Here is a 27700-nt window from a genome sequence, read left to right as displayed (position 1 = left end):
AAGACTCAGACACACACTTCCCTCCACCCAGAGTTGAAAAAATCCGGTTTCCTGATTGGTCCTCTGGTCAGGTGCTTCAGGTGAACGAGACATTAACCCTTAGCTATCTGTTTATGACACGCCCCCCAAATTGCAGACAGTGGGGAAGCTCACTGGCGGCGATTTCCTTCTAGAACTTGAAAATAAACAGATTAATACAACACATAGGCCTTTACATATACTCCTAAGTATATAACTAACAGACTTCTACATTTTAAGAACACTTTTTAACTACTGAATTCTGGGAAACTCTCACGGGAGAGTGCATCAGCTACTTTGTTAGAAGCTCCTGTGATGTGTTGAATTTCAAAATCAAAATCTTGGAGAGCTAAACTCCAACGAAGAAGTTTCTTGTTGTTCCCCTTGGCAGTATGAAGCCACTTTAGTGCAGCATGGTCAGTTTGTAGTTGGAACCGCCGTCCCCAAACATATGGGCGTAGCTTTTCCAGGGCGTACACAATGGCATAGCATTCCTTTTCACTGACTGACCAGTGACTTTCCCTCTCAGACAGTTTCTTGCTGAGAAACACGACAGGATGGAAGTTGTGATCTGTTGCTTCCTGCATGAGCACTGCTCCTATACCACGCTCAGATGCATCTGTGGTTACTAGGAATGGCTTGTCAAAATCCGGGGCCCTGAGCACAGGGTCCGACATGAGCGTTGCCTTAAGTTGGGTAAAGGCCTTTTGACACTCATCAGTCCACTTAACTGCATTTGGCTGGGTCTTTTTGGTCAGGTCGGTCAGTGGGGCAGCGATTTGGCTGTAGTGTGGTACAAATCGCCTGTAGTATCCGGCCAAGCCTAAGAAGGATTGGACCTGCTTCTTGGACCGTGGGACAGGCCACTTTTGGATAGCATCTACCTTGGCCTGTAGGGGGTTTATGGTTCCTCGACCCACCTGGTGCCCCAGGTAAGTCACTCTGTTTTGGCCTATTTGACACTTTTTGGCCTTAACAGTTAGTCCTGCCTGCCTGATGCGCTCAAAGACCTTTTCCAGGTGTAGAAGGTGTTCGGGCCAGGAGTCTGAAAAAATGGCCACATCATCGAGGTAGGCAACTGCAAATTCTCCCAGTCCAGCTAGTAGACCATCTACCAGCCTCTGGAAGGTGGCGGGTGCATTTCGAAGGCCGAAAGGAAGGACATTGAATTCATACACCCCCGCATGGGTGACGAATGCTGACCTCTCCTTGGCAGGTTCATCTAGCGGTACTTGCCAGTACCCCTTGGTTAAGTCTATTGTAGAGATGAACTGGGCACGTCCCAACTTTTCCAATAGCTCATCGGTGCGTGGCATTGGATAGTTGTCCGGACGAGTTACCGCATTTAGCTTACGGTAGTCCACGCAAAAGCGTATTTCCCCATCTGGTTTGGGTACCAGAACCACTGGAGATGCCCATGCACTGGTAGATGGGCGGATTATACCCATCTGTAGCATGTTCTGGATCTCCCGTTCTATAGCAGCTTGGGCATGAGGAGACACTCGGTAGGGTGGGGTTCTGATTGGGTGAGCATTACCTGTATCAATGGAGTGGTATGCCCGTTCAGTCCGTCCTGGGGTGGCTGAGAACAATGGGGCGAAGCTAGTGCACAGCTCCTTGATTTGCTGCCGCTGCAGACGTTCCAGAGTGGTTGAGAGGTTCACCTCTTCCACGCCACCGTCTTTTTTCCCGTCGTAGTAGACACCGTCAGGCCACTCAGCATCCTCTCCCTGGACTGTAAACTGACAAACCTGTAAGTCTCTGGAATAGAAAGGCTTGAGAGAATTAACATGGTACACTTTAGGCTTTAGTGAGGAATTGGGAAATGCTATGAGGTAGTTTACAGCTCCCAGGCGCTCTTGGACCGTGAATGGCCCTTCCCATGATGCTTCCATCTTATGGGCCTGTTGCGCCTTCAAGACCATAACCTGGTCTCCTACCTTGAAGGAACGTTCTCTGGCATGTCTGTCATACCAGGCCTTTTGCTCTTCTTGAGCATCCTTTAGGTTCTCTCTAGCAAGGGCTAAAGAGTGTCGGAGGGTGCTTTGTAGGTTGCTTACAAAGTCCAGAATGTTAGTTCCTGGAGAAGGCGTAAACCCCTCCCATTGCTGCTTCACCAACTGTAATGGCCCCTTAACCTCGTGACCATACACAAGTTCAAATGGTGAAAACCCTAAACTGGGATGTGGTACAGCCCTGTAGGCAAACAGCAACTGCTGCAACACTAGGTCCCAATTATTGGAGAATTCGTTGATGAATTTTCGTATCATGGCCCCCAAAGTTCCATTGAACCTTTCCACCAGGCCATTGGTTTGATGGTGGTATGGGGTGGCAACCAAGTGATTCACCCCATGAGTTTCCCACAGTTTTTCCATGGTCCCTGCCAGGAAATTAGACCCTGAATCTGTAAGGATGTCGCAGGGCCAACCTACCCTGGCAAAGATGTCTGTTAGGGCCAGGCACACAGTGTTAGCCCTGGTGTTGCCTAGAGCGACTGCTTCTGGCCATCGGGTAGCAAAGTCCACTAAAGTCAGTACGTACTGCTTTCCTCTGGGCGTCTTTTTTGGGAAAGGGCCCAGAATATCCACAGCTACTCGCTGAAATGGGACCTCAATTATGGGGAGTGGCTGGAGAGGGGCCTTGACCTGGTCTTGAGGCTTACCCACTCTTTGGCATACCTCACAAGACCGGACATACTTGGCAACGTCCTTGCCCATCCCCTCCCAGTGGAAGGACTTCCCCAACCGGTCCTTGGTTCGGTTCACCCCAGCATGGCCACTGGGATGATCATGGGCTAAGCTTAAGAGCTTCCCCCGGTACTTAGTTGGAACCACCAACTGTTTTTGCGGCTGCCATTCTTCCCGGTGTCCACCAGAAAGAATTTCCTTGTATAAAAGTCCTTGGTCTATAACAAACCGGGATCGATTAGAAGAGCTGAGAGGCGGTGGGGTGCTCCGTGCCGCCGCCCAAGCTTTCTGAAGGCTGTCATCCACTTCCTGCTCAGTCTGGAACTGTTCCCTTGAGTCTGGGGTCACCAGTTCTTCCTCAGACTGTGGACTTGGGCTTGGTCCCTCTGGAAGCGATGTAGGTGATGGGGTTGTTTCCGTTGCTGGTGAACCGCTCTCCGCTGGTGCACCTGAGGGTATTTCAGGCTCTGGCTGAGCCTTTTGGGTATGGCTGTCTGTTGCTTCTGCCAGTTTTGGCTCACTGGCGCCCTCTGGCGTTGAGTTTGAAGATGTAGTTGCACTTGCTGGTGCTGGTTGCTGTTCCAGTTCCGGGCCTGGGACTGGAGATGCTGTGGCTGTTTCAGTGGTAGGCATGGAATCCGGGTCCACTACCTCTGTCTGGGTCTCTGGTAACCCAGACGGGGCCTCTGTGGACGGTTCAGGAACAGGAATGGGTCTGGAAGCTTGCCTGGTTTGGCTACGTGTAACCATTCCCACTCTCTTGGCCCGCCTCACCTGGTTGGCCAAGTCTTCCCCCAGTAGCATGGGGATAGGATAATTGTCATAGACTGCAAAAGTCCACATTCCTGACCAGCCTATCCCACCGCTGCCACCATGACATAAACTTAGTCCCAGATTTGGACCTTAGCGTCCAAGATATGGGGGTTAGCATGAAAACCTCCAAGCTTAGTTACCAGCTTGGACCTGGTACTTGCTGCCACCACCCAAAAAATTAGAGTGTTTTGGGGCACTCTGGTCCCCCTGAAAAACCTTCCCTGGGGACCCCAAGACCCAAATCCCTTGAGTCTCACAACAAAGGGAAATAATCCTTTTTCCCTTCCCCCCTCCAGGTGCTCCTGGAGAGATACACAGACACAAGCTCTATGAACCCAAACAGAGTGAATCTCCCTCTCTGTTCCCAATCCTGGAAACAAAAAGTACTTTCCTATTCCCCCCAGAGGGAATGCAAAAATCAGGCTAGCAATCCAACACACAGATCTCCCCGATTCCTTCCTCCCACCAATTCCCTGGTGAGTACAGACTCAATTTCCCTGAAGTAAAGAAAAACTCCAACAGGTCCTAAAAAGAAAGCTTTATATAAAAAGAAAGAAAAATAAGTACAAATGTTCTCTCTGTATTAAATGATACAACACAGGGTCAATTGCTTAAAAGAATATTGAATAAACAGCCTTATTCAAAAAGAATACAAATCAAAGCACTCCAGCACTTATATTCATGCAAATACCAAAGAAAAGAAACCATAGAACTTACTATCTGATCTCTTTGTCCTTACACTTGGGAACAGAAGACTAGAAAAAAGAAACTACTTCTCCAAAGCTCAGAGAAAGCAGGCAGGCAGAAAACAAAGACTCAGACACACACTTCCCTCCACCCAGAGTTGAAAAAATCCGGTTTCCTGATTGGTCCTCTGGTCAGGTGCTTCAGGTGAACGAGACATTAACCCTTAGCTATCTGTTTATGACAGAGGGAAACGGCTATTTTCAGACTTGGCTACCTAAAGTTAGGCACACAAATCCATACTTACTCACTAAGGACAAAATTTTCAAAAGCATCTATGTGACCTAGGAGCCTAAATCCCATTGAAAGTTAGGCTCTTAAGTCACGTAGGACATTTTCAAAGGTACTTAGGCACCGAAAGATGCAGATATGCGCCTAAGCACTTTTTAAAATCCCACTAGGCACCAAAATACCTTTGAAAGTACAGACCTTGGACACTTTTGAAAATCTGACCCTAAATCAGCATTAACATTAGATGCCTAATATGGGTATGTAAGTGTCAAAATACACATCTGGATACTTAACTATTGTCACACAAGTTTGAAAACTGTGACTTACACAAGGCCAGATAGCAATTCAGCAGTAGAATCAAGAACAGAACCCAGGAGTCCTGAGTTCTTCCAGGCTTTTACTTTTACTACTAAACACTCTCCTTAGATTAGATTCCACAAATATACACTGGCCTTCAAAATGCAACGTTAAGGGGAGCTGAGTGTGTCCTTAAGAAGGGACGAATAGGCCCCAGGTGGTGGTGTGACATATTATACCATAGATGTGTCAATGTCTACACACAAGGGGTCGAATGTTATTAAGGGATTGCCAGCCTTGTTTGAATTTCCTGGGTTTTCTTCTTACACCCTTAATGTTGCTTATACTCTGAGTGTGTGTGTATGTTGGTGTTTATTTCTATTCTGCTTCATTATTCAGTTAGTCCAACTAGAGAAAACTGAAGATACTCATCAGCTAATAGGGTCTATATGAAAACAATTAAAAAGTTACAAATAGATGGGCTGCTTGCGTATAGTATATAACAAGTGTAAGCAACCTATGGCAAGCGTGCCAAAGGCGGCACGCGAGCTGATTTTCAGTGGCACTCACACTGCCTGGGTCCTGGCCACCGGTCTGGGGGGCTCAGCATTTTAATTTAATTTTAAATGAAGCTTCTTAAACATTTTAAAAACCTTATTTACTTTATATACAACAATGGCTTAGTTATATATTATAGACTTATAGAAAGAGATCTTCTAAAATGTTAAAATGTATTACACGCAGGCAAAACCTTAAATTAGAGCGAATAAATGAAGACTCGGAACACCACTTCTGAAAGGTTGCCAACCCCTGGTATATAATAATGATTAATCATTTGCATTTTTGTATCTTTTGCTCCTCAAGGATCTCAAAGCACTTTGAAAACATTAAGAGCCACATTCTAACTTATCTACTCACCATAGGAAGTACCTGACTCCATCAATAGTCCCAATGAGCTCAACATGACTACTTACAGAGTAAGACATTATTCAGCTGCATTCCTGTGAGAAAACTATTACCAATTCTATTTTATAAATGGGGAAACAGGCACAGAGAAGTCAAGTGATGTGGCCACGGTCAGTGTTGGAAGCAGAACTCAGGAGACTTGGCTGCCAGTCCCTTTCTCAAGGCATGTTACACTGCCTCTTTGACTATCATATTTACAGTCAAAAAGAAAAACAAAGCATGCTATTGACAATATTCTGGAAATCCCCAGCAATTCCAAGCTCTCCCAGTGTCTTCATAGAAACACCAAGGAAGACAAATTTTCTGCCTTTTCAGATCAACTTGAATATAGGCATTGAGAAATTTTTCAATTTAATAAGATTAGGACCCTCTTGTGTGAGGCAGAACCCGCAAGCAAACCAGGGCTGCTTGGTCAGCTGCACTAACTTACCCTTCAGGCATGTAGCAGCAGCCTATTGCTGAGGAGAGCCTGAGTCAGACGATTCCCAGGCTCAGGTACTTTCCCAGCCCCGCCAGAGCTGGGGATCAGTTTGTGCAAGAGCACTACTTGGCCAGGAACCCTCCTGCTGCCTCACAATGTACCAGCCTCTCCGGACTCCCAGCCTGATCCAGTTCCTGCCCCAGTCTTGCCTGAACCACTGTTCCAGTTTTGTCGTTGCCCTACTTTGAGCTTGCTCCAACCATGTTACTGACATGCTCCTTTCGCCTGTATCTGGACTCTGGCTACAGTACTGATTTGGCTTATTCACTGACTTTTACCACCCAGCATTGACCCTTGGCTTGCATCTGGACTCCGGCTATTGTACTGATACTGGCTCATCTACAGACTCTGATCTCAGTTCTTACTAGGGTTGCCAGGTGTTTGGTTTACAACCGGAATACCTGGCCAAAAAGGGACCCTGGCAGCTCCAGTCACCACCACTGACTGGCCTGTTAAAGGTCTGGACAGTGAAACAACGGGGCTACGGCAGGCTCCCTGCCTGCCATGGCTCCGCATGGTTTCCAGAAGCAGCAGTATGTTCCCCCTCCGACTTCTACACCTAGGGGCAGTCAGGGGGCTCCTCACGCTGTCCCGCCCCAATTCTTGGCTCCACAGCTCCTATTGGCCAGGAACCACAGCCAATGGGAGCTGCAGGGGCAGCGCCTGCAGATGGGGCAGTGCGCAGAGCCGCCTGGCTGCGCCTCCTTGTAGGAGCTGGAAGTGGTGTCATGTCGCTGCTTCCGGGAGCTGCTTCAGGTAAGCACCGCCTGGAGCTTGCACTCCTGACCTCCTCCTGTGTCCCAACCCCTTGCCCCAGCCCTGATCCCCCTCCCACCCTCTGAACTCCTAAGTCCCATCCCAGAGCACCCTCCTGCACCTCAAATCCGTCATCCCTGGCCCCACACGAGAGCCCATACCCCCAGCCGGAGCCCTCACTCCCTCCCGCATCCCAACCCAATGCCTCAGCTTGGAACCTCCTCCCACACCATGAACTCCTCTTTTCTGGCCCCACCCTGGAGCCTGCACCCTCAGTTGGAGCCCTCACCCCCTCCCATACTCCATCCCACTGAGCCAGCCTGGAGAATATGAGTGAGTGAGTGAGTGTGGTGACAGCAAGCAACAGAGAGTGGGGGGATGGAGTGAGTGAAGGCGGGGCCTCAGAGAAGGGGCAGGGTTTGGTTTTGTGCACCCTGAGTTTGAGTAGAAAGTTGGCAACCCTAGTTCTGACCCTGGCCTGTCCCTGGATCTCAATTCCACCGCTACCCTCAGCCCAGTCCCCACCCTACTAGGCCTAACTATTGGGAGACAGCACCTGACATCTTGTTTCTAAATATATACACCTCTACCCCGATATAACACTGTCCTCAGGAGCCAAAATATCTTACTGTGTTATAGGTGAAACCGCGTTATATCGAACTTGCTTTGATCCACCAGAGTGCGCAGCCCCACCCCCCTGGAGCACTGCTTTACCATGTTATATTTGAATTTGTGTTATATCAGGTCGCGTTATACCGGAGTAGAGGTGTATATCACTATAACCACAGAATAGACTAGTCAAAACTAGATGGTCTGACAGGGCTAAATGGACTAAAAAAAACCCAAAACTATTTTCACCAGTAAAAGCAGACACAATGTGATTAACAAATGGGGAACAAAGATGTGCATGCTCGCTCTCTCTCTCTCTCTCTCTCTCTCTCTCTCTCACACACACACACACACACACACACACACACTTACACACCAGTAGCCATGATTAATTTTTTCCCTTGTACTTTAAAATCTTTCCTCATTCATTGCCATCCAAGCTCACTTGCAGAGACAGGCAGAAATGAAGCAAAGCAGACCTGGCCAGCACCAGAAGAAACAAAGTTGAAAATCATGCATGTGGCTCACTATAGAAATAGATGTTGTGTGTGGTAGATGGGATGGTTCCCCTTCCACTAAATCTGGGTCAAGATTTTTACATTATTTACTTATTTTAGGGGGAATTTACATATTTGTATCTTGCTTCCGCCTTCTTTCCTCACCCCCAAAAAGATCATGCAAAAACTTTTATCAAGAAAATAATTAAAGGTAATAAATCTTCCTGCTTAAATGCTCTTGATAGTGGAGAGAGAGAGGTTATTTTCTTACCTTACACTGTGCCTTCTGAAATCTGATAGTGTCACCCAGGCAGTCATTTCAATGTCAGCTACTCTTTTATTATATGGAATACAAGTAATAATGAAACTGTGCTGATGTGCTTGCTTTCACTCTATATAGTGTCTATATTTATACACTTATGCTTCTATTTGAATCTATATTTATCTGCTCTATCTGCCTACAGTGCATCTGTTTCGCTACACACATACATAATATATATATATACACACACAAAATTATGTGTGTGTGTGTGTATATATATATATAAACACATGCTGATACACCCAAGAATATGCATGAATGTACTGTATTCTCATGAATTTCCATCAGCAACAGCACAGGCATATAAATATAAACATGTGAAAAATATATATAACACATGCATTATAGAAATGTATATAAACACACAGAGTGATACACAGCTGAATACTAGGGGTCTGAATAAGTCTTCATGGTAGCTGGCCTTTGGAAGCTTTGTTAGCTACTGGGCTACAGAGTCAAAGGCCTTGTCTGCATTGAGTTTTCCTTACATTTCTCCACTGTTGTAGCTCTGCTGGTGGTAGCAGTGCTGGGAACATCCTTGTATAGCAAGCATTTGCACCCACCAGTGTTTTTACTGCCATGTCACACAGACTTGCCCTGAGGATGCCTGGGTGACACAGCAGTTAAAAAGTTGAGTCTACACTAGCACCTCCACCATTGCTACCACTAGTGAAACTGTCCCCATGCTACAGCAGAAAATTTTGTGAAGAAGATCAGTAGAAAGCTGCCACTGAGATTGATTCTGAGTCCAAGAGGGTGGTACCCCATGATGAGAGACCAAGGGATGACTCCAGACCCAGGCTGATGAGGCATTTGGAAGGGATATTATGTCAATAGCACATTTCCCTTAGACCCGAACCACAAAGTGACTTTTTCCCTTGCCAACTCACCTTCTGTTAGACAACGTGTTAGAAAGGGGTCTCACTCAAGCAGGAACAAAAGAACCTTCATGAGAGGGTATCTCCTCCAGGACTTCAATGATAACAGGGCCTATCAGCCCCAAAACAACAATAGAAAGGAATCACGGCTGCATGCTATGATGCTTCCCTGGGCTACACAGGGTTGTGAGGCACCTCACCATTACCTTCCCTTAGTGGGAAGCAGTCTTGTCCATGCCTACTATTTATTAGCTCCCTGAAACCACCAGCTTCTGGCAACACAAACACTGCCTTCCAGGCCTCCGCAGGCCTTGCTCTCTCAGTACAGATTAGCAATAAGCACACACCACCTGCCCAAGTCTTCAAAGCATTCCCTGTAGCATCAGCCCCTGATCCATGGAACGATCATAGAATTACCAGGCCTGCTGTTCCCAGAGGAACAGTACAACGCAGCTTACCTGTTATACCTCACAAAACCACTCTGCTGAACACACTGCATGTAGATATATATATATAGTGGAAACAAGAATAAGTGTATTATCAAAGAACAGAGATTCGAGTGATAGTAAGAATATTGGAAACAAATGCTTATATATAAAACAAAATTGTAACATGCCTCCTAGACACTAAACTTAACTCACGTTATCCTCCAGCCTAAAGAAGCTAATCTGACCCAAAGTTCTCTCCAGCGTTTTCAACCAAGGCCAGCAGAAATCCTGTTTTTCATTACACAAACTCACTTCCTTCATGAAGGATGCCAGGGTATTTCTTTCCACCCATAAATATACCAGCACGGATCTTTGATGTGCACTTCAAGTTAGGGTCCACCTCTTCTCCCCTGGGTGTACTACTTCCAGATAATTTCCTCACTTTGAAGATTTCACAATCCTTCATTAGCATTCCATGCAGACCGGTGAGTGGAGGCCCACTGTGAACCATACACTATTTACTATATATGTGAACAGGCAGATAAATAAACATTTATTGCCAGAAAGAAAACTTGTTTTTCCTATTTGCTGGTCACCAGTCCCTAGACAGAGACCTTAGGGACATGATTTTCAGTGTACATACATAACTCCTTACACAATAGCCATACATGCATTTTGCATCGATACTGATGACCAGTGTGACACTAGCTTTTATTAGAGATCTCACATGACCCCTTCTGGTGAACCAGAATATAAATACCAGGTCCAAGAGACCCCTGTTACCCTTATGTACCCTTATGCCCGCTGCCAGTGGGCATCAAGAGTTCTCTGGGTCACACACAGAACTCTCCATGATTTTGTGAGAGGGAGGTGGGTAAGAGCACCTGTATGTAGCCCTGTTGCACTCAAGATATGGAAGAATTTCAAGGAGCTGCACAGCCTCAACCTGTGAAGATTTCCATTTCAAGAGCTACTTCTTGGCTTCCCAACTACTTAAAAGTAATTGAAAACAGAGGTCACAGACTCAATATGTAACTCCTGGCTTTTCCAGGAGTGGATAACCCTAATCCAATGATTTTTTTCCCTCTGAGTAGATCCTCAGAATACTCGATTTACAGGTAAAAGGGAATAAGATAGAAATGGCCAGATCCTACTGGGCACCAAGGACAGCTGCAAGACTCTGCCTTCACCTCAATCTGTACTTATCAGTCTACTTAACTTTAAAATCAGACAATATAGAGATTTTATCAAGATGTTTCTTCCCTTTTATGGCAGCAAAGAACTGCTTTCAATCCAGCAAGGACTGTAGTCAGAATCCACGGTATTAGGTATATTAGTTTACACCGAGTGACTCTGAAGATTTTTCAGAAAATACAAACTTTTATAGCATGTTTAAAAACCCCAAACAAGATCTGAAATTTGCAGAGTTAAGAAAAAATAAAAATTAAGAAATAAAAACAAATGAACATAACTTAAAAAGATCTTAAATATTTTTGGTGTAAATTACACAGGATAATGTGTAACTAAGATGGCAATACTATTTGTTAAATAAAAGATATTTAAATAATTGTTTTTTAGGTCTATGGTCCATGCTTAGCTGCAATGTTCTATGTTAATTATTGGAAAACATTTCCTATAATAATTTTATAACAAACTAGTCTTCGACGGTCCTGTCTGAAAGCAGGCTTTTCCCACATCATCTATATTCTATCTAAAGGTGCATATAAGAAATACCTTTTTATATCCTTTTCATGTATATAGAACCCCTACAGTCTTTCATCATTCTTTTCTTTCTTTACAATCTTCACAGTCCCAATTCTTGATCCTCATATTTGACTAAGACTGCTAAATAGGGGTAAACTAAAGTCATTCGCACACTCAAGGATACATCTTAACTCACTGATTAATTACTGATACAGCCAGTTTAAGAGGTTTGGATGGCATACTTTACATTTTGCCATGGTTAAGTTTATTAATATTAACCAAAATAAACAAATTTCATAGTGCTTGAAAAACTCTCTGTCCTAGAAAAATAATAAGAGTTTAAAAGGAGGGAGAAGAGATGACGTTAGTTAGCATGCTACGTTATTTCAGCACTATCAGCTAGGCACCACTATGAGAATACTAACAGTTAGCTAATAATACTACATCTCTACCCCGATATAACACGACCCGATATAACATGAATTTGGATATAATGTGGTAAAGCAGCACTCCGGAGGGGCGGGGCTGTGCGCTCCGGTGGATCAAAGCATGTTCGATTTAATGCGGTTTCACCTGTAACGTAGTAAGATTTTTTGGCTACCGAGGACGGCGTTATATCAAGGTAGAGGTGTAGTTGTGTAATGACTGTAATGGCTGGACATTTGTACTATTTTTAGCTGTGGTCATATAATAACCAGTTTATTCATTTTGCCCCCAGCAGGTTGTTGTTTATAGATTTAGTGCATTTAAGAACACTGTTAAATTGAGAAATTTTATTTAATTATTCATTTTGCAACAGATGGATTACTAGGATTGGCAACCCTGACCAGTTTCGCTGGGACTCTTGTGGAATCAGGCTCTATCTCCCAGAGGCAACTGAAGCCAAACTGGGAGATTTCAGGCCGCTAAAAGTGAGGAGGCGCAGCAGGGCTAAGGCAGGCTCCCTGCCTGCCCTGACTCTGCGCCGCTCCCAGAAGCATCCGGCATGTCCCTGCAGCCCATGTTCCGCACTCAAACTCCCTTCCAGAGCCTGCACCCCACATCTCCTCCTGCACCCCAATGCCCTGCCCCAGGCTCACACTCTGAGCCCCTCAGCCCACAGACTGCACCCCTTCCTGCACTTCAGCCACCTACCCCAGCTGGCAAAAGTGAGTGAGGATGGGGGAGAGCAAGCGACGGAGGGAGGGGAGATGGAGTGAGCGTGGTGGGGCCTCGGGAAGGGGTGGGGTAGGAGTGGGGCCTCAGGGCAGGGGGTGGGACAAGGGTGTTTGAGTTTGTGTGATTAAACAGTTGGCAACCCTATTGATTACCCAATAATCTACCTTTGGAGGGTGTCCTACAAAGCAACATTTATACACAGAGGAGACTTTTTAGACTAGTGCAACCTCCCACCTCATTTATCCTGCTTTGAAAAAAATTCTATACAGAGAACATTACAAGTATCTACTACCTGCTAAAATGTAAGAAAGTTCTATCCTTTTTTATGAAATGAAGGTGAATGCATCCTACATTGCTTGAAAGGGAGTAGCTATATAATGTTAATACATGAACAAATACCTCTTTCTGCTTGGCACATTGTCTGGAAATATATCTTAATGTCTGGTCCATGTAAGTACCTCATGAAATTTCTCTCTCAGATTTACAAACCAATCAATACAGTCTTACCCTCAGGTCTCCAGTATTGAAGCCAGGCCTGCTGGGTCCCCAGATGGCATCCCTAGCCTCAATGCTATTGCAATAATTCTGAACCAATGCCTCTAACCAGTGGCTTTCATGCTGAAGATCTAGAGCTCCACAGCAGCCACAGCACAAGTCCCTGATTGGCTGGACAGACAGTATTCCCATTGGATATCTGGACTATATAATGAACAGGAAGAGGAAGCTGTCTGAGAAACATGTCATTGCTTGCTGGTTGCTGCCTTTTAGAGCACCTTGACACCCTGCTGTTGTGTCTAACCCAGTCATACTGCCCTGCTCCCTTGTCTGATACTGCTGCTGCCTTACCTGACCCTGCCTTGCCACCTCGGCTGACCTTGCCTCCCTCTCCTGCCAACCCGGCCTCCTTGGATTAGATCTCCCAGCTACCAATCCTTGTGAGAATTCTGACCTTGCCCAAGACTGTGTCTAATACTGATCGAACCTCTGGCTTCCAGCTTACCCACACACCACTTGATGGGAATTACACTAACAAATAATAAATTATTACTTGGAGAAGATTTTAATGCTCTGGTAGAACCCCTCTATTCCAGTTGAACTGAACTCTAAAACGTTCAGTACTATCCTTGACTAAACACAAAAGTTGGACCACTTTGTACAGACATAGCTTACTCCCATAATGGAAAAGGAATATGCTAGATGGGTATAACACATCTTTATACCAATATAAGTGTGTCCACAGTAGGCGGTGTGCTGGCATAAATCTTTTGGCAAAAATATCACACCCCAATCCAAAATAGTTATACTGGTATAAAAGCTATGTGTAGATCAAGCTGCTAAACTCAAGTGGTAAAGATTTTCTTTCCAACTTCCATGACTCCTGATCTAGAGGAGCTGTTATTTCAGTAAGGCTGAAACAGCCCTAAAAGATATAACTTCTAAGATAAGTGTGATATTTATGTCAGATCATGCACCAGCATACACATTGCTAGAAGCACAGGATGTCAAAGACCTGTATGATATTCAGGGATTACTCAGTGCTCAAGGCATTTGCCAGAACTTTGATTTATTCTGTGTTTGGTTCCAACTGACTGGGCATAATGAGACCTTCACTGTACTCCTCCTAGGGTCTCTGTCTGGGAAGCTCAGCTCTTAAATGCACAGTGCTCAAGACCGCAACCAGATATCTAGATGGAGATTCCCCTCTTATATGCTAAAAATGAAAGTATTTATCTAAGTTATCAATGAACAAACAATGGTATTTTGGAATAAAAGACAAAAAGGTTATTCTTTTCATAGTTTTGTGGGAGACATTTAAAGCATTCATTAGAGGAATGACCGTGACACATACTTGCTACAAACCAAAGGAGCCATTTCGGATCATCTTAGAAAAGAAGCTCAAATCTCGTCAACAACTAATCATTGGCGCTTCCCAAAAAACAAAGCTTAAGCTGTAGATATGCATGTGCAACTTGGCAACATTATCACATCTCTAGGCAATAGCAGCTCTCTCATATGCCCAACAACGGTTTTTTTGAATTTGGAAAAAGAGCCAGCCGTATGCTTTCAAAAATATGCCATTCCACCAATGCCCCAACCATTATACCTCCAACTGTAACAGATGAAAAACTTAATAACTGTTTCTGTTGTTGCTTTCTTATCAAGTTGTACCAACCTGCCCCCTTGCCCACTTTGAACACTCTCAGGAACCCCTTCTATAGCATAATTTTTTTGAAGAACCCCAAATCCTGTGGATTATTTAAGTACAAAATGTAATATTTGAAGCAGAGATATTGACAGATGAAGTTCAAAATGGTATATGGGACCTTCCAAATGGCAAATCTCCAGGGCTTTAACAGTGAGTTCGATCAGTCTTTCCAGGAGCTTCTAGTGTTTTGTATAATTCAAATGTTCTGTCACTCCCGTGAACTGGGAAAATAGCCCTCTTCCTGTTTGGAAGCCAGTATAACCACATAAAAATCCTGAAGGTGGTAGATCATTTAAACCAATATATTTTATTAGCTCTGAAAATAAAATATGACTAACAATCTTAGCAAACCACTTATATCTAGTCCTACTATTACTAATTCAAACTGTCCAATCTGGCTTTATTTCAAGGAGAGATATAAACCATAATATTCAGTAAACATTAAGTGTCATTCATCACAATAAACAAACCAAAACAAGTACCTTTTTTCTAGCATTAAGTGTGGAGAAGCTAGGGTTCTTGAGAATTATCTTTTTGAAGCAATAGGGAATTTTAATTTCAGACATCAATTTACAACATCCATCTAACTGTTAAAAACATAAGAACGGCCATACTGGGTCATACAAATGGCCCATCTAGCCTGGAATCCTGTCTTCTGACAGTAGCCAGTGTCAGATGCTTCAGAGGGAAATGAACAGAACAGACCAATCACTGAGTGATCCATCCCCTGTTGTCTAGTCTCAGCTTCTGGCAGTCAGAGGTTCAGGAACTCTCAGAGCATGGGGTTGCGTCTCTGACTATGCTGGCTAATAGCCACTGACTGACCTATCCTCCATGAACTTATCTAATATTTTCATCTGTATTGCTTTATTTGATAGATTCCTGATCAGAGCCTTAGGGCCTAAGCCAAAGCCCACTGAAATCAATAGAAAGACTCCCATTGACTTCAGGAGGCTTTAAAGAGCCAAGGCATGGATGTCTTTTGTCAACTTCTCTGTTCGCTTTGGCCACTGAATTGCTGTAATAGCTAATGCAGATTCTCCAGAAATTTGGGACATCACAATCCATAATAAATAATATAAGATTGCTCTTTTCATCTTGCTTTATCTCAGTGAAATGTGAGTCTTCATTAAATGCTTCAAAGAAGTCTAAGATGTCTACAGCTCAATATCTGTTTTTTATGTAAATATGACTAATCAGAGGCAGTGATCTTAGGCACCCATCCAACAAGAGATTCTTTAGCTTTCTAGGCCAATGGCCACTTCAGAGATTCAAAGACCTGCGGGTATAGATTTCATCCAGTATAATTAGATAATTAATACTAAATCTGCAACCCCTTTTACATACCCAAAGTAAAACTTCTAAGATGATACCATGTACCACTATTTACAACTGAATGAGTAAGCTTGATAAAAGTGAACGATCTTCCTTAAGTCATGCACTTCCACTTTTGATGTATAAAAAAAGAACTCCATAGAATATTCAGAAATTGTATATAGGATGAACAGAGACCAAGAGTCAGATTGCTGAGGCTCCAGAGATAGAAAGGAAAATGAGGCAATGATCTCCCCAAGTGGAAATTCCAGAAGTGGTCAGCTGTCATTTGATATGTTTGGAACTGGCTATATTGAACAGAAACTCAAGGCAGCCCCAGCATAGCAAAGCCATTGAAGACGCATTCTGCTCTCCTTTTTATTCTTTACAATCTCATTCATGGCAAAGCTATTTTGCTCCCTGAGATCAGACAACATCAAATCCTGTGAATCCTGCTGGAAATATGGGAATAGACACTAACAGCTACCTTGGTACAGAACCAAAATCCTTCTTAACTGTCCTGATATGCAGGCTACCAGGTTTTCTTCCAGTAGAGAAAGATGCTAACTTTAAAAGATGGGAAGTCAACGGACTGTCAATCACTGGAGACTTTTTTCCAAGGCATAGCACTACTGAATTCTGAATAGCTCAGAATGGAATTGAATTTATCTTCTTGGAATTTCTATATGCTACAAGGTAAATACCTTCTAGACATAGTTACTAAAGCAAAAACTCCAGAACAACAGATTAAAAGATACATTGAGACAGTGGCCCAAATCAAAGAAGTTCCTATCTCTACTTTACAGTTTCTTTATTGAGAAAAACGTGACATGTTTCATTTTGAAAATATTGAAACAATTTCTCCCCTTCATCCTCAAAATGAACAATGCAGCTAAATTAATACAAATGTTCTAAACAATTAGAGCTTTTGCAAATCTGCATTTTTCACCAAAAAGAGTTTCAGCTAGAAAATTTCACCCAGCTCTACTCCTATTGGCCATTCATGACAGAGTCTGATTCTGATCCCAGTTACACCATTGTAAACCTGACAGTGGACCTCAAACATACATTGGGGGAACTGAGATCAGAATCGGGCCCTTGATGCAGTGCCGTGTTGGTTCCTCCTTTGTGCAGTAAGAAGATCATCCACACTGATGCTTGGACAGAGATAGAGTTTCAAGGCCGACATTAGCCTATAGTGTTACAAGTCACAGATCCAAGACACCTGTTAAAAAGCGAGACATCTTTTCTGCACAGACCAAATCTTTTCCTGTTCAATACATTCTGAAATAGTCATTCATTCTGTGGCAATGACTGCATTGGGCTCTGATTCTGTTATAGGGGCCAGATGGAGGGGTTTTTGTTTGTTTGTTTATTTTTTAAACCAGTATTATCTCAAGCATATAGAACAATGATTGATTTTTTCACATTTTAAAATACGGTACAGCCTCAATTATCCAAACCTCAGTGAACCCACACAAGGTTATATTCCCTGTCATTTATTAATTAAATGGCAAATTGAATCTACTACTAACTATTTCCACAAAGCCATAGGCATGCAGGGCATTTTGGTTATTGGTAAATTTTATTATTAAAACTTATTCAGTTTCCTTCCCATGTTATTCAGACTCTGATGTACACTCAAAATTATTTGTTAAAAAAAACATTTACAGTATGTCACTGGGTGGGCTTTTGAGTTCTGTAAGTCCTCTGGGGTAGAAGCATCCCCACAACTTAGGGAGGAAAGAATCCTGTGGCACCTTATAGACTAACAGACATTTTGGAGCATGAGCTTTCGTGGGTGAATACCCACTTCCTCAGATGCATGTAGTGGAAATTTCCAGGGGCAATTATATATATGCTAGCAAGCAAGCTAGAGATAACGAGGTCAGTTCAATCAGGTAGGATGAGGCCCTGTTCTAGCAGTTGAGGTGTGAAAACCAAGAGAGGAGAAACTGGTTCTGTAGTTGGCAAGCCATTCACAGTCTTTGTTCAATCCTGAGTTGATGGTGTCAAATTTGCAGATGAACTGAAGCTCAGCAGTTTCCCTTTGAAGTCTGGTCCTGAAGTTTTTTTGCTGCAGGATGGCCACCTTAAGGTCTGCTAGAGTGTGGCCAAGGAGGTTGAAGTGCTCTCCTACAGGTTTTTGTATATTGCCATTCCTAATGTCTGATTTGTGTCCATTTATCCTTTTCCGTAGAGACTGTCCAGTTTGGCCGATGTACATAGCAGAGGGGCATTGCTGGCATATGATGGCGTATATATTATGGTGCAGTGTGCAGTTACTGGTGAGAATATGTTTCAGGTTGGCAGGTTGCCTGTGGGCGAGGACTGGCCTGCCACCCAAGGCCTGTGAAAGTGCGGGATCATTGTCCAGGATGGGTTGTAGATCCCTGATGATGCATTGGTGGATGTGCAGGTGAATGAACCAGTGATGGTGTGGCTGATCTGATTAGGTCCTGTGATGGTGTCGCTGGTGTAGATATGTGGGCAGAGTTGGCATCGAGGTTTGTTGCATGGATTGGTTCCTGAGCTAGAGTTATTATGGTGCGGTGTGCAGTTACTGGTGAGAATATGTTTCAGGTTGGCAGGTTGTCTGTGGGCAAGGACTGGCCTGCCACCCAAGGCCTGTGAAAGTGTGGGATCATTGTCTAGGATGGGTTGTAGATCCTTGATGATGCGTTGGAGGGGTTTTAGCTGGGGGCTGTATGTGATGGCCAGTGGAGTCCTGTTGGTTTCTTTCTTGGTCTGCGCTCCCCTCCATCTGTACAGAGTCAAAACTCAGTGAGCAGCGTTGTGACTATGCAGCCAAAGCAACACTGGACTGCTCCAGAAGCAGCTGTACTGATTTAGTATGGGTCTGCTGCTTTGCAGCTCCACTATCAATGGAACTTTGAGCAAGTGCAAAAACCATGGGGAAGAGGCAAATGCCCCCCCCCCCCCCCCCGCAACTGGCATCAGAGCCAGAGCTGCTCTAGACCAAAGGGCACCCCAGGCAACGAGCATATTTGGCACACACCCCCCATTTGTTAAACTTTTGAATACCTAATTTTTTATTGCATTTGTAGCCTATTTCACGACTTTGATGCACAATTTGCCTGTATGATTTATCCCAGTCATATAAGACGATAAATTTGCATGCTAGGATCTGTAAATCTGCATTTATTCATGCCATATAAGCAAATAAAAAATTCATTTCCTCTCAGCTTATAGAATTTTTTTAATTTTAAGAATAACTGAAATGTACTAACATCAAGAGACTGAACTGTGCACCAACACTAGGTGGACCAGTATTAAATAGAGTTACAGTAGCTTTAGAATGTTAACCATAGTCTTTTAGTTCAAAAGCTCACTTTTCTCACCTTTGCCCTCACAGCATCAGAGAGATTCAAAGACTGACCAATGGCACTTTCAAGTGATAAAATAGGAAGTGATGTCAGTCTCTCATTGAACATCATCGACTGAAGATAAGTTTTCACTAGCCTGAACTTCATAAAGCTGCGTTCCCCACTCACGACTGTGACCAGCAACGCAAGCAGAAACCTCAAAGCTATCCACACATTAGGAAAAGTGTTCCTCTACTCTGCATCATGAATGACCTGGACAGCTTGCTCTCTGATCTCTATTTGGTGGCATTCAAAACCTGTTTTCCAGCTAGCATTCTACAGCAAATATAACCTGAAGAGTTCCCATTGCCATTCCCTTGCAGACTATTTAAAACAAATGAAGCAGAGAATTAGCTACCACAGCCATAAGACTGGTTCAGACCAATCTAGCCCAATATTCTGTCTTTCTACAGTGGCCAGTGCCAGATGCTTCACAGGGAGTGAACAGAACAAGGCAATTATCGAGTTATCCATCCTCTGTTATCCAGTCCCAGCTTCTGGAAGATGGAGGCTTAGGGATACCTGGAGCATGGGGTTGCATCCCTGATGGACCTATTTTCCATGAATTTATTTAACCCAGTTATACTTTTGACCTTCACAATATCCCATGGCAACAAATCTACAGGTTAACTATCTGTTGTGTGAAAAAGTACTTGTATATGTTTGTTTTTAACTTGCTGCCTATTCATTTCATTAGGTGATCCCTAATTCCTGCGTTATGTGAAGGGGTAAATAACACTATTCACTTTTTCCAAATGATTCATGATTGTATAGACCTCTATCACATTCCTACCTCAGTCATCTCTTTTCTAAGATGAACAAAACCAGTCTTTCTAATCTTGCCTTGTATGGTAACTGTTCCATATCCTTAATCATTTGTGTTGCCCTTCTCTGTACCTTTTCCAATTCTAATATAATTTTTTAGAGATGGAGCAACCTGAACTGCATGCAGTATTCAAGCTGTGAGCATACCAGGGAATTATTGCATGAAAACTACATGAGCAGAACTCTAAGCATGCAAATTATAGAAGTAAGAAAGTCTCATCCAACGAGTCTGAGCCCATCAACTTATTTCAGGAAACTACTGCTGTTTACATAGCACCATTGTTTCACCCGCACTGCTCAAAGAAACAGAAGCAGCTCTCAACTAGTCAGGGAAAAATGAAAATTCCAGTGGTCAGCAGATATCAGGCAAAGCCTTCACTCATTAGCGCTTAACCAGAAATTTGTCCTCGTCTCTGTTCATTTCCAGTATCATTGGGCCAAATCCGTTCCTTCTGAGTTAATGAAGGTACACAAGGGATGAATTTAATCCAATATGCGTAAATCCAACTGGACAGGACTGTTTTATTTTCTCCAAACTACCTGACTGGAACTTAGGTCATACTAATAAACCCAGATAAACCCAGATGCAAAGTTCTTACCAAGAACCATATCTAACCTTGTACAAAGTTTTGTGGGAGAGGATGGATCCAGGCATTTTCTCTCCCCCTTTAGAGAGGCAGGTGCCAGATAATAAATAACAACAGTAGCTGATATTTATACAGCACATTACATCTGTAGGTCTCAAAGTGCTTTACAAAGGGTTCCCATTTTGCAAATGGGGAAACTAAGATAAAGAGAGCAAATGACTTGATTAATGGGAGTCAATGCCAGAGACGAGATTAGAACAATTAGCCACTGAAGCATGCTGAATTTCCCCATAATTTAGGGGTGGTCAATCTGAGGCTTTTTAGTTCGGGTCCATCTTGATTAATATATGCAGAAGAAAAAAATCTCTGCTTTTCCATTCCTTCTTGCTCCTGAGAGTCACAGCTTCCTGTTCCTTTTTCTTCCTTTTATAGTCGTCTCTCACCAAGTATTTCAGAAAAAAATGCTAAATAAAGATCACAGCCTGTTCCATTATGTCCCCTTCTTCTTCTCCTCCTCCTCCTTTCTGCATTTTGTGCAATGTTGTGGCACCTATTAACTACCAATGTTTTCAGAATGACATTATACAAGGTGCAGGCTGTACCACTGTGCCCTAAAAATATCAACAACTGCATTAGTCTCACAATAATTAATGGCAGGCATTATGCAAATGACAACTTTTTCACTGCAAAATAATGACATTTCTTCATTTTGAGCAGAGTTATGCAAAACAATGAATTGGGGATGATAAATCACACAGGAGAATTAAGAAAGCCATAACGTTCCTGCCCAAGCAGGCAGAAAGACAGACAGACCGACAATTTAGAACACACAGTTTGTTCTCATACCACTGTTAAATAATAAATAAAAGCATAGCCAGTTGGCTATTAGAATATATGTGCAGTTTGTTTTCCCCCCTATAGGCAACTATGCATAAGGGGATGTTAAATTCTAGCAACTAGATCATTATAAGTCACAAGCAAATTTTTCTTTATTAACCTTAATAAGTCATTCACTCAGAGACTATACTCGTCAGGCACATAAAAAGTATCACATGTCATTCTCCTACACATGAACTAATTTCTTATGTAAACACTACAATGTATAGCAATTTCTGCTGCTCAGAAAAACAAAGTTGTTTTCAATTTATTTTATTGCTTTTGGACTTGGCTATTTCCCAGAGCACTTTATTGTCTTTCCCTACAGCAGCTTTAGGTGCAATCAAAAAGAAATACACCAGCTAGGAGCTGTTTCCATGGCACATTCTGGCATCTAGTTTTCCTTACAGTGACTCCTTCAGGTAGAGAGTGGGATAGATGGGATCCTCATGTACCAGCATCTACAAAGCTCACCTGGAATAGCTGTAAACTCCCCTATATCCAGCCCTCCTGCACTACTCTCTACATTGCCTCCTGCTGGGACTGAGAGAGCTAGGATTGAAGTATCTGTGCGCTCCTTAATAGGTAGTACCCCTGGGACTCTTCTTTATAGTGACAACTGATGGGGAGAGACTGATGCATCAAAGAATCATAAAGATTAAAGTTGGAAAGACCCACTGTATTAAATCATCTCCTCCTCCTTCCACACCCAAGCAGGGGTATTCCTTACAATGTTTTTCTCGTGTTTTGTTTAATCTTATTTTAAATGTGCCATGTAACAGTGCTTTCATCTTGTCCTTTGGGGGAAAATTCCACAGCCTAATCAATTACAAAGTGAGAAAGTTTTCCAGATAATCAGCATTTTTATTTATTTCATTTCATTAAACAGATGTGTTTAATAATCCTGTAACATTTGTTACTGTGTCTCCTGCTGGTAGACTCTGGGACTGAATTAGCTGTGAACTCCCTTAAAGCAATAGCTCCAGAATTATACCCGGCTGTACTTCCCACCGCAAGGTCTTCTCACAGTCACTGAAAGAGACTGGAACTAGAGCAGCTGTGACAATGCTCTTACACTACTTTACAGTGACTTCTCTTGAGAGATTAGTAGAAATATGTAATCCAGCCAGCAATTTTATAACATTTTCTTATAAAATCACCTCCCTTCCACCTGGACCAACCGCTTCCGCCTCTCCCCCAAAATCTAGTCTGGCTGCAGTTACAAATACTCAGCACGCAGTCTGTCAGCAAGGGGCACATATACCACATGATGTGTGGTGATTAAACGGCATGGCCTCCCATTAAGGTTAATGGGGAATGGGAGACCAACCACTCATGCATCACAGTGAACAGTCACCTCTAATTGTACCCGAGTCAATAGGAAGAACAATCATCACATTTTCTATCTCCAAAATGTTAAGTGCCATTCCTGTCCCTTTACCTTCACCTAGAGACGACTCCGTACATCACTACCGAAGCCATTCAGCAGGCAAAGGGCTGAAGAAAGGTAAATAGCTGGATTGAAAATAACCTGTGCCCTAGTAAGGGCAGTGGAAGTGATTACCTCTTCCCTTGCTCTTCTTACAACCCATGTTACTATTTTTGAGATACAGTATTTCTCACCATCCTCCCTCCTGAAAATATTTGGAAAAAATCCTCCTCTCACCCCGAAGTTAATAACATTTTGCAGCTCTCCTTAAATAAAATTCAGCCCATGTTGGATCAATAAGAATGATGCCTATTTCCCTAATGGCAGCCGATTGCCATTTGCTATTCAAATCAGACTAGATAAATTACAGTACATGCCAAGGAACAGGCCAGTGAATTAAGACAGGCCTCCTGAGGACCAGCGATATTATTAATCTTTTAAGACACTATCATATTTCTTCTTGACAGTGTGCGTAGACTCATAGGCACGCTGCACCCAGATTGAAATATCAGCTGCTGCAAAAAATCAATAGCATTAGAAACACAATCATTTTCGGTCTGCAGGGCCCTAGAAAGCAACACTTGTGTCCCTCCTTCCTTTAGCATCCCTGCCAAAAATGCCAAATATCAGTTGCTGAGGGGCAGTCACCATCACTGTCACCTTTTGCCACTGGGGCCATACTTTGATTTGGTAAGGAAGTGGTTCTTCGAGGCAGGGTGAGATAGGCAGTGTTCTTCTGTAGAGCCCTGCAAATCTGTGGATATCCGCAGACCACGTTTGCAGATCATGGATCGAATGCAGATACACATTTTGTATCCACCCAGGGCTCTATTCATCTGCTCACCTTGTACACCTTAAACCACCAGTGCTGGCTCTATCTCTCTGCAGGGATTACAAAGTCAGACACTGCTAGTGTATCTGCTATTCCCAGGAAAAATAAAAACAAGGACCTTGGACCTGAACTCACAAAGGGACTGTACGAGACAAGAAAGCCAAAGATTTAAGGGATTTCAATAGATGCGAAGATAGCCAAGTAAACTGTCCCCCTAGTTTCTCCACTGCACTGTGTGGGGAAGAAGGGATCCTTCAGCTGACAATCCAGGAGCAAACCTTTCAAGATTCAGGGGACTAGATAGCTCAAACCATTTGAAACAAGTATGGAGAGCCTGATTCCCCCTTGCCTTGCCCCTGTGTAGTTATTTACTCCTGTGAAAAATGAGAGTAAAACACTACCCTCTCTCCTCACTTCTGATGGTGAGATCATTTTATATCCACTCTGACTAGGGGCAAATTACTACACAAGGGGCAAGGCAGCGGAGATTCAGGCCCAGGAACTTTTAATCGTAGCTTGCTAACTTGAATCCAGCCCAAGTTAGCAGTGACCCAAAAGTGTCTGATGGGCTGGCAAGCATCTTGTGTGACATGAACTGATGGCCCAACTCCAGTTACATAGTGATTGCCACTAACTGCCCCTGTCTCCTCCACACATTGTTGGCAGTATCACTAAAGGGGCCAGAGACAAATCAACTCTTCTCTTTCACTAGAGATAGTCCCGTCTGGTCACCTCAGGGCTCAATAGCAGGTGTGTAAGGGGGAAACTTGCATTGTTGCTCAAGCTCTCTCTGTTTTATGGCTAAATGGAGAACGTAAGGCCCCAAGGTTCTCAGTCCAGGATCTTTTCCCACTGCCCAAACACTTACAACAGAATGAGGTGTAGAACAAGGAGCCTTCAAATTGACACAGGGCTGATGGGGAGGGATAATATTAATTGCAGCTGGCCGGAAGATGACAATTCAGAATGTATTTATGTTCTGCACTGAATTGAAAACAACACTTTTCAAAAGCTTTCATGGAAAAGAACTGAGCCAAAATGGCTGGGTTTGGATCAAAGATCTCTCTCTCATGCTCTAGTCAGAAGTGACCACAGAGCCCCAGACCTCAAAACTCTCTCATCAAAAACTCTGTCAAAATCAATATATCTCCGCAAACCACTTTAGTTTTGAGGAAACAGCCCATTTAATCAAAAATATTTTGGCCGGCTCTTAATATTAAGATGATAAAATCAATGATACAATCCTCGATTTAAAAAAAAAATTGCTCTGTCCTAGTTATTCACACATCCTGAGGCAGGGCTTGAAAGCCCCTGAAGTACAACTTTGGTACTTGATTCCCTGCCAGTTTTACCAGCTCCCTTGACTTCACTGGAGTTGTTCCTGATTTGTGCCCGTTTCAGTGAGGGGAGAATCACACCCTTTATTTCTACCAGCAAATTTCACTAATTCCATTTTGGGGCATGAGAAGAGGTTAACAGAAACCCTTGGGTTAATCATTTCATTTACTTCTTTTTTTATGTGCTGTCCCCTTAAATTAACCTCTAATCTTATTAATCCAGGAAAAACAATATCCTGATTATCTATCACATTTGTAAACAGCTGTCTGCCCAGTTGTACATTAACCCGGGAAATAAAAAACAAAGATGAGATGGGCAGAAGCACTTGCTGCTGCTGTCATTGCTTGAGGGCCAGATCCTGTAGCCTTGACTCACATGTAGTCCAACTAAAGCCAATGGGGCTCACAAAGGAAACGGCTACAGGATCTGGCTTTTAAGCTATAAAGAGAATGATAGAGGTGGTAACACAAGGCAAAAAGTAAATATGCAAAGGGGGCCAATCCAGGTTGCACTGGTGCCTGAGGAAGAACGGGATTTGATGTCTCCTCAAATCACTCCCTTATTTGTTGTTCCCCCATGTCTATTGGTCCCCTGTGTGTGCCATTTCCTCTGACTAAAGAGCATCCTTGCATGTCCTTGATCCCTTGGAGTGGGAACCACTAGTTCTGAAGATACCACAGAATCTGTTGCACCAGGCACAGCAGGGCTTCTATGGATGTCTCACAGTAATCATCCCAACGGATGGTGCAGTTCACCTAAGACCTGCTGACACCAGTTGCACACTCTATAGAAACAATGACAACTTTCTGGGGAGGAAGTCGGAGGCAGAAACTGCGTAGCCAGAGATAAGCAGTTTGGTTCCGTCTATTGGCAAGCAACTATGGCTGTCCCAATACTACGCTGCTACTCTGGAGGTCACTCAGCCTATACCGAACTCCACAACTGTACAAAAAGCCACAAGGGATATCATGGGCCACTGTTTTCAGTGGAAATTCCATCCTAGACACAAGGCTACAGACATCAAAGTGTTTATCAGACAATACATTAAAGATAAGAATTACCCTGGGTGAACATTTATAAATGCCCTGATCACTTGGAGACCAATTCAGGGCTTCTAGAATACTGGATAATGAAGGTTCCTTCATAAACCCACAGCTTTGCATTGAGCAATGCAGGGCAGGCTCACCCACACTGTGTATGCAATTACTGAGCCACATGCTGAGTCTGCAGGGACCACTGTCTCATTGGAAAGGGGCATAATTCACTTGGATCTGTCTGCACAAATTTTATTTTTTTTAAAAAAGGTACTGTTATGGACTTCTCCTGCCCTCCATTACACTCTACATGGTGCTTTGGTGGATGTGATCTTTTCTGTATTAACTGCCCATCCACCCCCTTCAGGCCTCAGAGATATCAAATATTTTTCTCCTGAGAAGCAAGATCATGACAGCAGCGGGATGGTACAAGGAAGGCCATATCACTAGATGAACTCCGTCATGCTGAAAAATACTCTCTCGGGATTTAAATGGGGCTCTGCACATTTTATTTCTGACATTTCTGTTTTAAACCGAGGGCAAAAGGAACGTTCAAGTAAAGCATTAGGGCCATTGCTGCTGCTCAAAGATTGGTCAGGGAAGATTCCTAGGCAGTCCCTCTGGGTGCATGCTGCAGAGTTTGCACACTATAATGTTTAAATACCATTGCGAAGTTTAAACACTAGTGACAAACCCAGTTAGGTTAAAAGCAAGATTTCCATTGCAAAACAGCCCTACATGCCATCCCTGTTGACAGGCAATGCTTGGCATTGCTGTCAGCTACAGGCTACAAAAGGAAAAGGAGGAAAGTAAATGTATAGCAAGCTTAAGACACACACAGAAACACACACACACACTGAGCTGTCCGATATTTCTCCACACTCCCATGTCTCAGTCAAAAGATATTGCTCTGGTTTTATAGGGCAGGGAAGGGAAGGTTACTGCACTGAAATCTTCCCATGGCATGTAATCCAGCACGCCTGAGTCCACTTCTCAAGACTGACAAAAGTGCCAAGCAAGTCAATCCTGTGATGTGGAATCAGCATGGGAAGAGTGATCAAACTATGGGTAGGGATCCACTGTGTCCACTCTGAAAACAGAGGGACAGAGATGGAAATTGTAGGCGTTATCAGGTGAAGTGAATGGGCAGGGGAGAGCCAGTAGAGGAACCAGAGAGAAGGTTAGGTGGCATAAAACAGAGAGTGAGGGGGGCAAATTGCAAGGTGTGGGATGAAGGGAACATAATGTTAGGGAAGGAGGAACCTAATGAGGATCTGGATGGGA

The 27700-nt window shown here is 43.4% G+C and overlaps 1 protein-coding gene across 17 annotated transcripts in view; it reads right to left on the bottom strand.

Moving 5' to 3' along the window:
• Positions 1 to 27700, bottom strand: part of ZBTB20 (zinc finger and BTB domain containing 20) — a 670053-nt gene that overhangs the window by 327183 nt on the left and 315170 nt on the right. Inside the window, exon 1 of one of the 17 annotated variants that reach the window (XM_050957946.1) lies at positions 8371 to 8416. The exons of the other annotated variants lie outside the window; for them this stretch is intronic. The gene's annotated coding sequence lies outside the window, so the exon portion shown is untranslated. Of the gene's footprint in view, positions 1 to 8370; positions 8417 to 27700 lie in introns of those variants that run through there. 17 annotated transcript variants of the gene reach the window in all.

The sequence above is a fragment of the Gopherus flavomarginatus genome, chromosome 1 (genome assembly GCF_025201925.1).
Source record: "Gopherus flavomarginatus isolate rGopFla2 chromosome 1, rGopFla2.mat.asm, whole genome shotgun sequence".
Classification (NCBI taxonomy): domain Eukaryota; kingdom Metazoa; phylum Chordata; order Testudines; family Testudinidae; genus Gopherus; species Gopherus flavomarginatus.
This window is presented reverse-complemented; position numbering and strand designations above follow the sequence as displayed.